The sequence below is a fragment of the Microtus ochrogaster genome, unplaced genomic scaffold (genome assembly GCF_000317375.1).
Source record: "Microtus ochrogaster isolate Prairie Vole_2 unplaced genomic scaffold, MicOch1.0 UNK1, whole genome shotgun sequence".
NCBI lineage: Eukaryota > Metazoa > Chordata > Mammalia > Rodentia > Cricetidae > Microtus > Microtus ochrogaster.
The window spans coordinates 682556-698464 of NW_004949099.1; the positions used below are offsets into that span (position 1 = coordinate 682556).

The window sequence follows — 15909 nt, forward strand, 5'->3', positions numbered from 1 at the left end:
CACATTTAAAACTGTTGTAACCACAAGGGACTTGCTGAATGGAGGAGACTGAACTAGCCCATGCCAAGTGCTTGAAGAAATATAAAATGGTATGAAAATAAAATGGCCCTGGCTGCTCTTGCACAGGACCTGGGTTCTGTTCTCAGCACCCACATTGTGGCTCACAACCACCTGTACCTCCAGTTCTGGCAAATCTGATACCTTCTTCTGGCCTCTGTGGGCCACTGCATGTACATGGTGCAAGGACATCCTTGTAAACACTCACACATAAAACAAAAGCTGGACAGTGGTGGCACACGCCTTTAATCCCAGCACTTAGGATGCAGAGGCAGGTGGATGTTTGTGAGTTTGAAGCCAGCCTGGTCTACAGAGAGAGTTCCAGGATGTCCAAGACTGTTACACAGAGAAACCCTGTCTTGAAAAACCTAAAATAAAATAAAAGGACATCAGCAGTATTTCCATTGGGCATTTACAGTGTGTGTTACTCGCCTAGAAAGCTTTATCTTCAGTCTATGTTCTTCCATTAAGAACCCAGCTTTTAACTGCTCTCCTTAAAGAGGACTTCCTGACCACCTGAGGATTCCATACACTTGTCTGTCCATTACCTTATTTGTCCTTTTTACAATTTGACTTAATACTTTTTCTTAATTTATCTATCTATTGTGTGTGTGTCTCAAAGAGAGTATTAGATCCCCTGGAACTGGAGTTACAGTGAGCTGCCATGTGAGTGCTGGGAACTGAACCTGGGTCCTCAGCAAAAACAGTAAGTGCTTTTAACTGCTGAGTCATCTCTCTGCCCCATATTTTTCTTTGCATAACAATTGCCATTACCTAGTGTTTTTCTGATTTATTTGCATATTTTTCTTATAATCTCTGAGTAGAATTGACCTTGACTTTTTATCATTGTATTTGATCACCTTTGGTAATTATACGTGCTGGGATGTGCCACCTAACTTGCTTGTCTGGAGTCTGAATCATTTTCCTGAAACCAGAGGATGGCAGGGACTTGTCCTGGAGAGGACATGCATGCTGAAAATAAAGTAGAGGCTGAAGATAGGATGCTGCTTGTATGGCTGCTGAAGGCTGAGCAGATGGGTAGGTAGTTAGTACGGAGATGGAGGCCTGCAGGATGACACAAGCGTGGGTGGAAGCAAAGGCAGTCCTGAGGTCACCCCAGAACAGAATGGTAAATGGAGAGTAAGGAGGGCTGGGCAAGCCTCTCAGGGCAGGCCATTAATAACCACAGGGATCACTGAAACAGTCTCAGCCATTGCCTCCTCTCCCTCCCCCTTTCTACCTTCTTCTTTGTTTACTTTTAAAAGCATCGATTGCATTTGTATGTATGTGGAGGTGCATGAGTGCCATAGTATGTGTAGGAGTCTTAGAACAGCTTTTGGAGAATTAGTTCTCTCTTTTCACTTGTGAATTTACAGGATCTAACTCAGGTCCAGAAGACTTAGCTATAAGCACTTTTACTCACTGAGCCATTTCACTAGACCTCTTTCTTTTGTCATATAGGAAGGGCCTGGTAGTTAATAATATGCAGGACTCCGGGGAGGTTGCCTGATGCTCTCTGTATTTGGTGTGCTGCATGCTTCAAAGTCCCTAAAAACCCACCTTTCTTTTTTCCCTCCTGTCTCTGTGTCAGGAGCCTGTTTTTTTGTTGTTTAAATTGTTATTATTTGGCTATTTTTTAAAGACAGGGTCTGTTTATGTAACTCTGGCCTTGTCTTGAATCTCATTATGTAGATCAGGCTGACCTCAAACTCATAGAGCTCTGCCTGCTTCTGTCTTCTGATTGCTGGGATTAGCAACAAGTATTTTTAGCTAAACCATCTCTACAGTCTACAATTTTTTAAGTTATGTTTTTAATTTTTAAATTTTGTGTGTGTGTGTGTTAAAGAGCTTATGTGTGGTGGTCAGAGGACAGCGTTGTGGAATCAGTTCTCTTCTTCTACCATGTGGACCCTGGAAATTAAACTCAGGTTGTCAGTCTTGGTGGCAAGTGCCTGTACCTGTTGAGCCATCTGTCTAGCTCTGTAACATAATAGATTCAACTATTTTATCTTTTAAAAAATGACTACATTTTTATTTATCCATTTTGTGTGCATGGGGTAGGGTGTGTGTGGGGTGGCATGCAGGTGCCATAGTGCACTTATGGACATCAGGGGGCAGCTTGCAGGAGTTGGCTCTCTCCGTTCACCATGTGGATCGTGGAGAGCAAATTCAAATAGTCATGCATAACAGGGCCTTTACCTTGTTGAGCCATGTGTCAGCTAGTTTATCTTTAAACACGCTTCCTACATGGATGTCTGCAGTAATCTTGGAGCTCCCTGATTGGAGGGAGGGAACACTCATCAGATTTAAGAACTGGACTCCACAGCTGTAGGACCTTAGGGCTGGGATTGATCAATCTAGAATTGATCCCTAGATTTTGAGGAGGGACGTGAGAGTACTAACTATGGGTGGGAATCTGCCAGTGAGTCACAGAAAGAAGTAAGAAAGAGCAGGGTGGTGGTGGTGCCACACCTTTAGTCCCAGCACTCGGGAGGCAGAGTGACAGGTGGATCTCTGTGAGTTCGAGGCTAACCTGGTCTACAGAGCTAGGCCCAGGACAGCCAGAACTACACAGAGAAACCCTGTGTCGAAAAAGAAAAAAAAAAAAAAAAAAAAAAAGGAATAGATCAGGCCTTGGTAATACATTCCTGGAGAAGCTGAAACTTGAGGATCTGGGCTGTGTAGCAAGATTCTATCTCAGTAGTGTAAAACTGGCTGGCCATCTTCTGCTTGTGGGATTTCAGGTTTGCAGTAGGCTCCAGAGTTTTTACAGTAGGTTCCAGATCATTGCCTGGAATGGTCTTTTGAGTTTATAGCAAGAACAGGGGCTTTGACGTGCCAAAAAGACAAGGAAGGCTATCACTAACTCTTTTGGAGATATGCTGTGTGTTTTCCTGGGTAGCTTGGACTTTACTATAAGGTGGGAAGAACTGGAGTAAAAACAGTACTTGCCGAGACAAGAGTGTGCTCTCTGGAAGGCTGGAGAGAGTGACGCAGATGAGATAGTCTAGGCAAGTCATCTGTCCTGTGTAAGGCATATCTGCTCTCCAAGCAAAGAGAGTGGTCCTGGTGACTATAGTTAGTTTCCAAGGATGCTCTTACATGGCATACTGTTCTGTACTTGTGCTTTGATGTCTTCCCTTCTCTTTCTGATCAGATTCCATAGTCCACTCAGACTTGTATTCCCCTCCCTCCCTCCCTTCCTGCAGAGCCTCAGATAGCTCAGGCTGTCCTTGAACTCTTTGTGTACCTGTGGATGACCCTAACTTTTGATGGTGTCTCCATTTTCCAAGTGCTGAGTTAACAAGTGGCTGCTAAAATGCCCACTTTTATGTGGTGCTGGGGATTGAATTCAAAGTTTCATGTATGCTAGGCAAGTATCTACCAACTTAACTATACCCTAATCTCATTTCTTTATTAAAGTTGTTATTGTTACTATTATTATTATTGTATGTGTGTGTATGTGTATACATGTATGTGTGTACCACAGCTTGTATGTGGAGGCGAGAGGACAACTTATTTATGCAGGTTCTCCCTTTTCATCATGTGGGTTCTAGTGATTAAAATATTTTGTAAGGCTTGGTGATGTCTCACTGACCACCATAAAAAATTTTTTTTACAACCGTCTCTTTCTCTCTGTAGCATAGATTGCCCTGGAGCTCACCTAAACTTGCTTCAAATTTATGTTAATCCTTCTGCCTCAGCCTCTCAAACGCTGCTGGTGTAAGTCACCACATTTTGCTCCAAGCTGTTTCCTGGATGGCCCTAGTGAGGAAATCCTACATCTCTGAGGCAGCTGTGTAAGGCAGCAGGTATAGGGACTGAGCAGGAGTTAACTTTACCAAAGTAGCTCATAGATTGAATGGAGAAGAAGATAGAAGGCACAATTGTGCTAGATCTGATGCTTGTGCTCACCACCACAGAATCAGACACCTGTGTGCAAGGGGAGGAGCTCTGGTTGGCTGTGGCCTGTTGCCTCCCTGTGATGCAAGCATCTTGAGCTCAGGAGGGAAAGAATTAAGAGCAGGCAATGCTCTTAACCACTGAGCCATCTCTCCAGCCCCTTATTTCTGTTTTTCAAAACAGGGTTACTCTATGTAATCTTGACTCTCCTGGAATTCCTTCTATAGTAGACCAGGTTGTTGTAGAACTTACAAAGATCTACCTGCCTCCTTCTCCTGAGTGGTGGGATTAAAGGTGTGTGCCACAACTGCCCAGCTATTTTATTTTAATTGATTTTTTTTTCCTCAGGCTGTAGTGGCTCATGCCTTTAATCCTAGCACTTAGGAGGCAGAGGTAGGTGTATCACTGAATTTGAGGACAGCCAGAGTTAAACAGAGAAATCCTGTTTTGGAAAAAAAAAAAAAAATTGGGGGCTGGAGAGATGGCTCAGTGATTAAGAGTACTGGCTGCTCTTTCAAAGGACCTGGCTTAAATTCCCAGCACCCACGTGATAGCTCACAACTGTCTTTATACTCCAGTTCCAGGGGAGTCAAACATCCTCACACAGAAACACCTGCATAAAATAAAAATAAATCTTAAAAATTCATATATTTTGATCATGATTTCCCATCCCCCAACTACTCCCAGATCCTCCCACACGTCCAACAACAACAAACAACCACAGCCCAAACAAAGCAGTATGAGATGAAAAGTCTGAAAAATACTGAGTTTATGTTTGCCATCTATTGCTGGGCATGAAGGCTGCCCTGAAGTATGTTTAATTTATTCAGTGAGACTCCATTAGAAAAAACTATTTTTTCCTTTGCAAGTGGGTGTCAATTGCAGGTAGCTTCTTGGTTAGGCATGGGAACCTATGTCCACTTTTGGAACTGGAGAGATGGTTCAGCCCTTAAGAACACTGGTTGCTCTTCCTGAAGACCCTAGTTTATTTCCTAAAACTTACAAAGTAGCTCAGAACTGGTTCCAGCTCCAGCTCAGAAGATCCTTTTCTGACCTCCTGGTGCATGTGGTACCCAGACATACACGTGGGCAAAATACCTATATACATAAAATAACAGCAAAACATCTTTAAACAACAATAAATACACCTTTTCATGCCTGGCATCATGGCAAATGCCTTAAATACCAACATTTCTGAGGCAGAGGCAAGAATATCTTGCCTATAGATACAGCCTGGCCTATAGAGCTAGTTTTAGGCCAGTCAGGGCTACATAGAGAGAAACTGTTTTACAAATAATAAATAAATGTAAAAGAGACACCTTTTCCTGTCAACAAGTACAGAATAGATTATAAGGAGCCACGGAAGTCCTGAATGAATGTATTGTTGACATAGCAAGGATCAAAGTTTTGGATCCATGAGAAATTGGTTAAGCCTTTTCTTCATATGTGTCAGGCTCAGCACTGGCTAAGCTTGCCTCCTTTAGTCGAGTAAAGAGTATGTACTAATGATTGACCAGTGTATGCAAAAAGTAGCAACTGCAGCTTCTTCCATGAAGTTCACAGCCTGAGACTGTCCTACAGACTTCTCCACTGAGATTAGCTTCTTCCCTCCTCTGGGAATAAGGCTCTGGGATTCCAGGGTACAACTCCATCAGAGAATGTGCCTGACCCCAGATTGTCCATATGGATATCTGTCCTTTCTTTTTCCCTCAGTGCCCTGGTCAGAGTTCTAGGACCAAGCTTTGTGGGATGCAGCAATAGGTAGCTTAGTAGTTATTTCACTGAGTAGTTCCATAGTAGTGTATTTATTTCATAATATTTATTTTGTTTATTTATTTAGTTTTTTTGAGACAGGGTTTCTCTGTAGCTCTGGAGCCTTCCTGGAACTCTGTAGACCAGGCTGGCCTTGAACTCACAGAGATCCGCTTGTTTCTTTTTCCCGAGTGCTAGAATTAAAGGCATGCGCCACCACTGCCTGACTATTTCATAATATTTAATCAGTTCATCTTATGTTGTCAGCAGCACATGCTCTGACCCTTCACCTAATTTTTTTTTTTTTATTAAGTTTTTCAAGACAGGGTTTCTCTGTAGCTTTGGAGCCTGTCCTGGCACTAGCTCTTGTAGACCAGGCTGGCCTAGAACTCACAGAGATCTGCCTGCCTCTGCCTTCCGAGTGCTGAGATTAAAGGCATGCACCACAACCACCCAGCTTTACCTAATATTTTGAAAGTCCCTGTATCTTTTCCCCTCTTGCTTTTTATCAGTAACACTTCATACTGTTTGATTCACTACATACTTTCTCATTTGGTTATTACCTACCTCCTTTCAATAGGATGCCAGCTCCAGGTGGATGGTTTTTCTTCCCCTTTTTAGGTACTTCTTAGTACCTGTTTGGCACAGTTCCTTGTATACACTATGCTTACGCATTGAGTGGTTAAATGCTACTTTCATTTGTTATATTTTGGGTATTATGTACACAGTGTGTTCGTATATACATCTCTATACCTCTGTCTACTGTTGCCTTAGGGGAGGTTCTAAGGAATGGAACAATAGAGTTAAAGTATATGCACATTTACCATACTAGTTCATGGAACCAGCATCCCTCAAAAATGTAACCTTCATGTAGCACATAGCTATGATCCTAGTACTAAGGGCATAGAGTCAGGAAGATCAAGAATTCTAGGTTAGCCTCTGTACATAGTGGGTTCAAGGCCTTCCTGGGCTACATGAGGTGATGTCTCAAAAACTAAAACAGAACAAACAAACGAAAAACCCCCAAACAAGTGGAAGGTTGAGCTGGGTTAGCCTGGGCTGCACAATATGATTGAAGCCCATCTTTCTTAAATTAAGCCAGTCTCAGACATACAAAAACCATACTGTGGTTTTTTTCATGTGTGGCTCCTAGGTTTTATATAGCTATATAAAATCATGTAGGTGTGTATAACATATAGGCTCTGATGAGAAAGTGGAGGGTAGTAGTGGAGAATGTGCTCAGTATACAGTGTACTTGTGTGGAAATGTCTTACGTATGAGTACACAATACCATGTATGATGAATATGTGTACTCAGCGTTGTTGATTGTGAGACAGTGTTTCACTGTATAGCCATACTGGCCTGGAATCACTGGGTAGACAAGGCTGGCCTCTAACTCCTAGAGATTCCCCTGCTTCTGCCTCCTGAGTGCTGGAGTTAAAGGTGTGTGAGTACCACCATGCTTGGTGTTTTCCCTGTGGTTCTAAGAACACTGAGTCCTGTGTTTCTTCTATGTATTCCCCAGCTGACAGGTAGAAAACATGGTTTGGTAACACCATGCTTCAGAATGTGACTGTGGAGCTAGTCGGCTTGACCTGGGGTAAGTCCTTTACCTTCCTGTGTCCCTCAGTTTTGGTAAGGGAGGGTAGTAATAGTACCTATTTGGAGAATCATCAGTTAGGCTAAGGAAAATGTTTAGGCTAGTAACTGAGACAGTCACTCCAGTAGGACTGATTTCCTTTTGTAGTGCTGGTATCAACCCAGGACTTCACATGTACTGGGTAAGGTAATAGACATGGTTTGGTTTTTACTTCTTTGATAAAAAAAAGTTGAACAGGAATCTCATGTTGTCTGTCCTTGTCTCAAACTAAAAGCTCTGAAAAAACAAACAAAACAAAACAAAAACCTAAAAGCTCTGTGACTAAGGCTGCGTCAAATAGATCTTTTTGTATCCATCTCACAAGTGCTAGGATTACAGGCCTGTCCCACCATTTCTGGCTTAAGGTTAATCATCTTTACATATACACACTGGGCAAGCATCTACCACTGAGTTGCATCCCAGCTTTCTGATTGTTTTGCTTATTGACACTCATGAACTGTAAATTATCCCATTTGCCTTTCAGTGTTGTTTATACAGTTATCTTCTCTCCTTGGATTTTATCCCCCCCCACCCCCCAGACAGGGTTTCTCTGTTGCTTTGGAGTCTGTCCTGGAACTAGCTCTAGTAGACTAGGCTGGCCTTGAACTCACAGAGATCCACCTGCCTCTGTCTCCCGAGTGCTGGGATTAAAGGCGTGCACCACCACCCTTACAGTCTTTTCTGCCTTGAGATCAATGTTTAGAAAAAATATATATACTTTCCTATCTTGAAATTATAAAAAATGGCTTCTTGTTTTTTGAGTACTCTGTGTATTTAATTTATTAATTTGAATATTTAATTTCAACAATGAGTCTTGATTCGTTTCTTTCTTTAAATTTCTTTCTTTTTAAGGGCTGGAGAAATGTTAAAGAGTGTTTGCTGCTCTTCCAGAGGACCAGAATTTGACATACAGCATCCATACCCAGTGGCTCCAAGGAATTCAATGCCCCTTTTTTAGCCTTTTCAAGCGGCGCGCGCGCACACACACAAATAAAAGTAAAAGAAAAAAATTTAAAAACAATTGTTTATATTTTTATTTGTGTGTGTGTGTGTGTGTGTGTGTGTGTGTGTGTGTGTGTGTGTGTGTGAGAGAGAGAGAGAGAGAGAGAGAGAGAGAGAGAGAAGTTGTATTCAGCCTGTACGCACTTGTGCCACTAGCATGTGTGTCCTGAGGCTTGGTGGCAGGTACCTCTACCTGCTGAACTATCTCCCCACCTTTCTACTCTTTAATTTGGATAGGTATCTAAACCTTCACTGAAGGAGAAGTAAAAAGCAGGATCCTTTTTTGATTGTTTTGAGACAGTCTTCCTATAAAGCCCTGACTGGCTCCACACTCCACAGTCTATATTCCTTCTTCCTTCTGTCCGGGGCTGGGGTTCGCGGTATATGCAGATACTGAGATATGTGCTCCTTGAACAGCACATCGTCATAGATACAAGTCTCTGTTTCAGAGAGTGGGTTTAGTGTCTGAATGTGGTCAAGAGTGTTAGAGTTGCTGACTTGTGATTAGTTGTGGACTAGGTGAAGAGACTGCTGTCCTTGGTTGTAGCCTTTGCATGGCTCTGTAAACTTCCCATGCAGATCCTGATAAGGGATTACTTTACAGGGTTCACTCGCTCATGTGAACATAATATTCTGCTTTGTTCATAAACAAATGACAGGCTCAGGACATAGCAGAAAGCTCTGGTCTAGCCTGTCAAGACCCTGGTCTTGATCCCAACATCACAGAAACAGTCAGGTGACTATAACAGACACTTTCTCCGGCTTGTGGGTACTGTGGAATATTGGTGAAGGGGTATTGATTGGTAATAACCCCACTGAACCCCAATTCTGTTCTCAACACCCGGAATTCTAGTTCCAGGAAGTTTCTTGCCTGGATTTGGAATGGAAGACCCAGGTATAATTGTGTAATATCAGTACAGCTGCTGCTGGCCACAAATAATGAATGGAAGCTGATTTCATGTGAAACCCTTGGTATGTAAGGTCCAGAGCACCAGCTATGTTAAGCCCCTCTTGAAGAAGTGCTTTGTCTGGGTTGAGTAGGACCCCTCAGACTTCTTGTCTGTTGATCAGAGCCTGTGAATGCAAGTGGTAGACTTTAGAGATTTCTTTTCTTGTTTTAAGATAATGTAGTGTGTATGTGTGTTCACAATAGTGCAGTGCCAATAGAGTCCAGAGAGTGTTGGATCCCCTAGAGTTAGAGTTACAGGGTTTGGAGGCTGGAAATTAAACTCTAATCCTTGGCAAGGACAAAAGCGCTCTTAACCACTGAGCCTTCTCTCCAACTGGGACGTAACCGTTTTTGCAGATGTGACTAAGATGAATACGGTGGCAGATCGTGATCCAGTGATAGTGTTCTATAAGATATCCATGGGGGTGGAGGCAGGGGTTCGGGTTCTGCACGCTGCCATTCACTACTCCAAGGACAACCAGCTATCACCAGGAACAAATTTTTCCTCCGCCTTTTCCAGTTGTAGTCTTACTGACACCTGTTTGTAGTCTGTGGTCTCCAGACTCTGGAATCAATTTCTGCTGTTTGAAGCCCGACAGTCAGAATATCTCTAGAGACTAATGCACAAACCATTACCTCTGCACTGTGATAATGAAAATGGAGGCCCAAAGACACTAGACATTGGAGATCTCTGTAGCCACTACCCTCCCCTCTGGGTCCTGCATATTTACTCTGTACACCGAGCTATTGAAATGATTAATGTCAGGCCACTGACCCTGTTAAGTAGTTGACACCGGGTGTCTTCTCACAGGTCCCTTTTATTGTTTATTTTCATGTATATGAGCGCTTTGCTTGTGTGTATGTGTACCATGTGCACCCCGGTTCCCATGGAGGTCAGAAGATGGCAATGATCCTCTGGAACTGGAGTTAAGGATGGGTGTGAGCTACATATGGGTGCTGGGGAATGAACCCAGCTCTGTCACTGAACCATCTCTCTAGCCTCCATAGCTCTGCCCTAACTTTTCCTTTCCCGCACTATCAGAGAAATGTGGTGACAAGGTGATCCCCCTGCCCCTCTTTTTCTGGAAGTTTAAAAAAAAAAAAAACTTGTATGCTTCCCATTTTGGGTTACTGTGTCTTCTAGAACCCTGTCCCCACAGCACCTGCCATTCATTCTTTGAAGCTTTCAGGATGATACAGGTAGCCTGCAATTCACAGCTGTAAGTAGAGAAGGAACTATTTTCTGGTAGCATTGGGTGTGTGTATGGGGGAGGGGGTGGGGGAGTGGGTAGGTGCACAGTAGCTCTGCTGCTGATGGGAGCCAGCTCCTGCCCAACTCCTCACCTGCTAGTGACTTTTCTGGGAACCTGTGATTGGCAGTGACATGAGTCTCTTCAGTCTAGACGGCTGGTTTTGGATGCTGCTTTCATTTCTGGAAATTCTAGAAATGTTTCATTGGTTTTGTTTCTTCTCATATCCTGGGTCTAAGCAAAGGCCTGGCACTTACCATCACCCTTAAGAAATGTTTATTGAGGAGCTAAAGCAATGACTCAGCATTTGGGAGCATTGACTGCTTCCAGGGGACCCAGGTTTGGTTCCTAGTTTCCACTTGGCTGCTCACAAGTATGTGCTACTTGAGTCCTGGACATGGATGGACACTCTCTCCAGACCCTCACAGGTTCTGCGTGCACATGATGCACAGACAGACATACACGCAGGCAAAACAGCCGTACACGTAGAATTTAATCATGGAAAAAACAATGCCTTCTGCTGGGTAACCCCACCTGGACCTGTCCCTCTGCTGCCTCAACTTTTTCAGTTCCTCTTTGTACCACTAGATGTGCTGTTTTCTGACCTTTTTCACTCCAAGATGCATCCATCTCCTGAGACTTCAGGCTGGGCCAATACCCTGGCTCTCCGGGAACATGCCAGCAAGAAGATATAGAACATGGTCATGGCTGCAAAATACCTCTTGCTGTGTCCCACTTGAGTTGTGATTTGTAGTTAGTATAATATCGTCCAGTTGATTATGTCCAGGCCAGTTTTGGCCATAATGATTTGCTTCTACAATCCTGTATGTGGAAAGCCTAGAAACTTCCCTGAGATGGCCCTTCAAGATGGAGGACCATACTGCTTCCTGTATACTGGGCCTCACTGAAATCATTTTATGATTTCAGTTTGATAGTGGAAGTGAGGCCCAGGCCTCCCAAGAATTTGTGCAAAGCTCTGATTGTAGCCAGGTTCTGTTAGAGCTTCAGGTTAGAAAACTCCCAGGAAAACAGCACTGCAGTACTCAGGCTAGAGCAGGAGGGACGGCCTCCTGAGTTCACACTGGACCTATTACTGACTGAATTGTGACAGCTAGCAGTCTGGGCTGATGGTCTGTGACTTTGGATTCTTTTCCAGCTCAGAGCCATGGAAACTTGGCCTGCAGAGAAGGAGGTGATACTCATTTCTCTACCTCTGGGAGAGCCAGTACACATCCTTTCTTCTGTTCAAAATTTCTAGCTCTTTAGAGCTGTTGTTACTTATTTGTCTGTTTTTGAGACAGGATCTTACATAGCCCAGCCTGGCCTTGAGTTTGCTTATGTAGATGAAGATTACCTTGAATTTCTGATCCTTCTGGGATCAGAATCCAAATGCTGGGATTATAGCCATGGGTCACCATGCCCTGTTTTTGCATTGCTGTGGATGGAACCCAAGGCCTTGTGTATGCTAGACAAGTGCCTAACTGACCTGAACTTCATGGAGTTAATCCAGAACTGAAGTCGTGTTCATGTGTTCAGGAACTTGGGTCCTCAGACTTGCTTTTGTGGAGCAGTGTGATCAAGTGTGACAAGGGACAGGAAGAAACTTTGATTGGGTTGCAAAAAAGACAAGAAGCTTGGTAGGGTACATACTTAGGCTTGAATAGAGTAGTTGGGGTGCCAAGGCCTTGTATCCTGCCACCTGCCACCCTCAAGCTGTGCCCTCTGCTAGCCCAAGGTGAGGACCGCATGGATAAGGAAGATCATATGGGAAGAACAAGCTCGCATTCTCATTGGCCAAGAGTGTCCACTTTGCCTTTCCTATACTATTGGGTTGTAATTCTAGTCATGGAGCAGTGGTTCTCAGCCTACCTAATGCTGGGATTCTTTAATACAGTTTTTCATATCCTGGTGACCCAACCATAAAATTATTTTGTTGCTACTTCCTAACTGTAACTTTTCTACTATTATGAATTGTAATGTAAATATCTGTTTTCTGATGGTCTCAGGCAACCCCTGTGAAAGGGTCATTTGATCCCCAAAGGGGTCTCAACCCACCAATTGTGAGCCCCTGCCTTAGGTTGTCCTGCTGGAGTGGGCCAAAAACAAGAGAGCTGTATTGTGTGCCTTGCTCGAGGTCACACAGCTAGCAAAGGCTAACTAGGACTGGTTTCTCCTGCTTCCACCAGCCCCAAAGCCCCAGCTGTTTCCCGGAGCTTTGTCTCTGGTGAGATTCAGGAAAGGAGGCAGGGGAGCCATGGAAAGATGCCGTCTTTCAGCCGGGCGGTAGTGGCGCACGCCTTTAATCCCAGCACTCAGGAGGCAGAGGCAGGCGGATCTCTGTGAGTTCATGGCCAGCCTGGTCTACAAAGGGAGTTCCAGGACAGGCTCCAGAGCTACAGAGAAACCCTGTCTCGAAAAAACAAACAAACAAAAAGATGCCGTCTTTCCCTACCTCACAGTTTTGTCCATAGCAACCTGTTTAGCCAGTGCATCTGCTTTGCCCACAAGTGTTGAAATCCAACCGCTGGCTGACTTATGGCTTAATGACCCTGTTATGTCTCACATGGAGTCTGATGTGTCCCAGTGAGTAAGCTATGATGCAGCAGAGAGGGTGTAGCGTGCCACATTGCCTGGGCTGGAGCCAGCCACACCTGTCCTGTGACTGTTACAGTGAATTGTTCTGAGTAAATAAGGCTGGTGCTCTTTTGCCTTTCTGAGGAAGACCAGATGTCTGTGGAAGATGGCACAGGTCCAAGTGGTCCTGGCCCCGGCCAGCAGAGGAGACAGCTAGAGGGTGCCAGGTGATAGGATAAAGAGAGCTGGTGTGAGTTCCAAGGGACCAAGAATGTCCTGTTTCTAAAGACTTTCCCTGGCCTTTTGCTAGTACTTGGAAATTCACAGCTGAAATCTCTCAATTTAATTTGCGTGTGCTGCACGCGCACTTGTGTTCCTGTGTGTGTAGGAGTATTGGAGATTGAACATAGGGTCACACATGCTAGTCAAGTGCTCTGTCACTAAGCTACATGCTCAGTTCACTTTTTGCTTTTTGTTTTGATATAGAGTCCCATAAAGTTGTCCAGGCTGGCCTTGAACTTGTGACCCTCCTTTCTCAGGCTTCCAAGTAGCAAGGAATACAGATCTTTGCCTTCAGCCCTGGCTCTTGATTTAAATCTTTGGGACTCAATTGAAAATGAAAGCTGAGGTTGTATCTCAGTGATTGAACATGCACTTAGCATGTCCAAACCCTGAGTTCACTGCCCAACACCATATAGGAGAGAGAGAGGGAGGAAGAAAGGGAGGGAGAGAAGGAAGGAGGGAGGGAGGGAGGGAGGGAGAGAGGGAGGGAGGGAGAGAGAGGGAGGGAGGGAGGGAGGGAGGGAGGGAGGGAGGGAGGGAGAGAGAGAGAGGGAGGGAGGGAGGGAGGGAGAGAAGGAGGGAGGGAGGGAGGGAGGGAGGGAGGGAGGGAGGGAGGGAGGGAGAGAGAGAGAGGGAGGAAGAAAGGGAGGGAGAGAAGGAAGGAGGGAGGGAGGGAGGGAGAGAGAGGGGGGGAGAGAACAAGAACCTTTTGGGCATGACTTGGAAATGAACATGAGATTGATTTAGAACTAGACTGTGGGAGGGGAGGGGGAGCGGCATACTCCCCTTTGTGGTAGGGACAGGAGAGAGACTCCAGTGGATCTGAGGTAAAGGCTCTACAAAGAAAAGCTGGGCCCTAAGGGAACACTTATGTCCTTCAGTTTGCCTATAGGAAAACAGGCACCTAGGACTGCTGGGGATGAAGGTTCTTGACCCAAGAGTGAATGCTGGACAGGGAGGTTTCCACGGGGGGCTCAGATACAGGGGTGTGGAGAGCGGTTGGTGTCCAGATTACACCCCAGAGTGCAAAACTTTTGGGTCTGTGGTTTGCTGCAGTGTCCTCAGACTGTCACAGATCTCAGGAAGGGGAGGCCCAGCTTCTCAGAAATGACGCACAATGATGGCGTAAAAGAGGCCTCCAGTGACAGCAAGGGCAGGGCACTTCCTCCAGTGAGCTGTGCTTAGAGAAAGGGCTTTGCAGGAAGCAAATAGTCGTGTGAGAAGCTACTCACTACCTGTATATAACTCCTTTGTCCATACCTTGAGCTTCTGGAACAGCCCTGAGAGTCAGACCCAAATGCAGCCTGCCCTCATCCAGAGAGAGTCAAATCTCAATGGTTTGGATTCTCCCAATTTTCTTGCCTTAGGAAATCTTGGGCAGGGCCAGCTCAGGTCTCGGCACCCTGCCTATACCATTTCCTTTGGACCCAGACTTTGACTTCTCTTAGGCCTTGTAGGTTTAATTCCTGTTCTTGTTGCCCCCCCTTCCCCCCAAGTTTGATAAGATGTGGACCTCTTTCAATGAGTAGTAGGACTCTGGAAGTTTCTAGAGTACCAGCCTTTCAAAATCTGCAATCTCATATGCAGGCTCAAACGTCAGCTATGTATGAGCTTGATTGAAGCTTCTGGGGCTAGCAGCCCCAGGAGGGAGGGACCCCTTGCATGTGTTCTGTGCCCTAAATAACAATACTGCCTCCTGTCTCTGCTTTCCTCCGGCTTGCCTTTAGTGTGTGTTTTAGTACCAGGCCCTGTCCACCATGCACCTTCCCTCTTAGACCCCTTGCTCTTGTCCAGTAGCACACTTGGGAGTGTGCTGTGACCAGACCGCAGTGGGGAGGAAGTCCTGCCTGCTCTGCTGGCCCCTTTGGACAGCCTGTTGCTTTAGGGGCTAACTGGATGTCATGTTGGTTTGTCTACTCCTGGAAGAAGGTTTGCAGCTTTAACTGGGTTCTTGTCCTGAATTCCATGCTTTCCATGCCCTTGCCTCAGGAGAGGTTGTCAGGAAGAATCATAAATCCTCAAAAAGGAAGCAGAGGAGGCGTTTTTGGAGCCATTTGTTTTTCTTAAGGTAGTTATTTATTTTTATATTTATTATTTAATTTTTCTGTGTATAAATGCTTACACACATATATGTGCACGACATACATGCCTGGTGCCGATGAAGCTTGTATGCCCTGAACTGGAGTTATGGGTGATTATGGGCTGCCATAAGGGTTCTGGGAACCAAACCCTGGTCCTCGTCCTCTGCAAGAGCAGCAAGTGTTTTTACTACTGAGGTAGTCCCTGAATAGTTAGAAATCTACCGGAACACAGTATTGATGGAATACCTGAAGGGCTTATCACAAAAGGACGAGCATGCCATGAAACAGTAATGCCAGTTCAGGTAAACAAAACAAAACAACCCCAAAACAAAGTGTGAGGGGTAGGATTTGATCACAGGGCCCTGACTCCCTGCTGAGGGGCAGGATTTGATCACAGGGCCCTGACTCCCTGCTGAGGGG

General features: G+C 44.9%; 1 long non-coding RNA gene across 1 annotated transcript; it reads left to right on the plus strand.

Moving 5' to 3' along the window:
• Positions 1 to 729: 729 nt before the first annotated feature.
• On the plus strand, positions 730 to 8363 carry LOC113458046. The gene is made up of 3 exons (XR_003378491.1): positions 730 to 763; positions 7238 to 7312; positions 8204 to 8363. It is a non-coding gene; the product is annotated as an uncharacterized LOC113458046 (long non-coding RNA).
• Positions 8364 to 15909: the final 7546 nt, after the last annotated feature.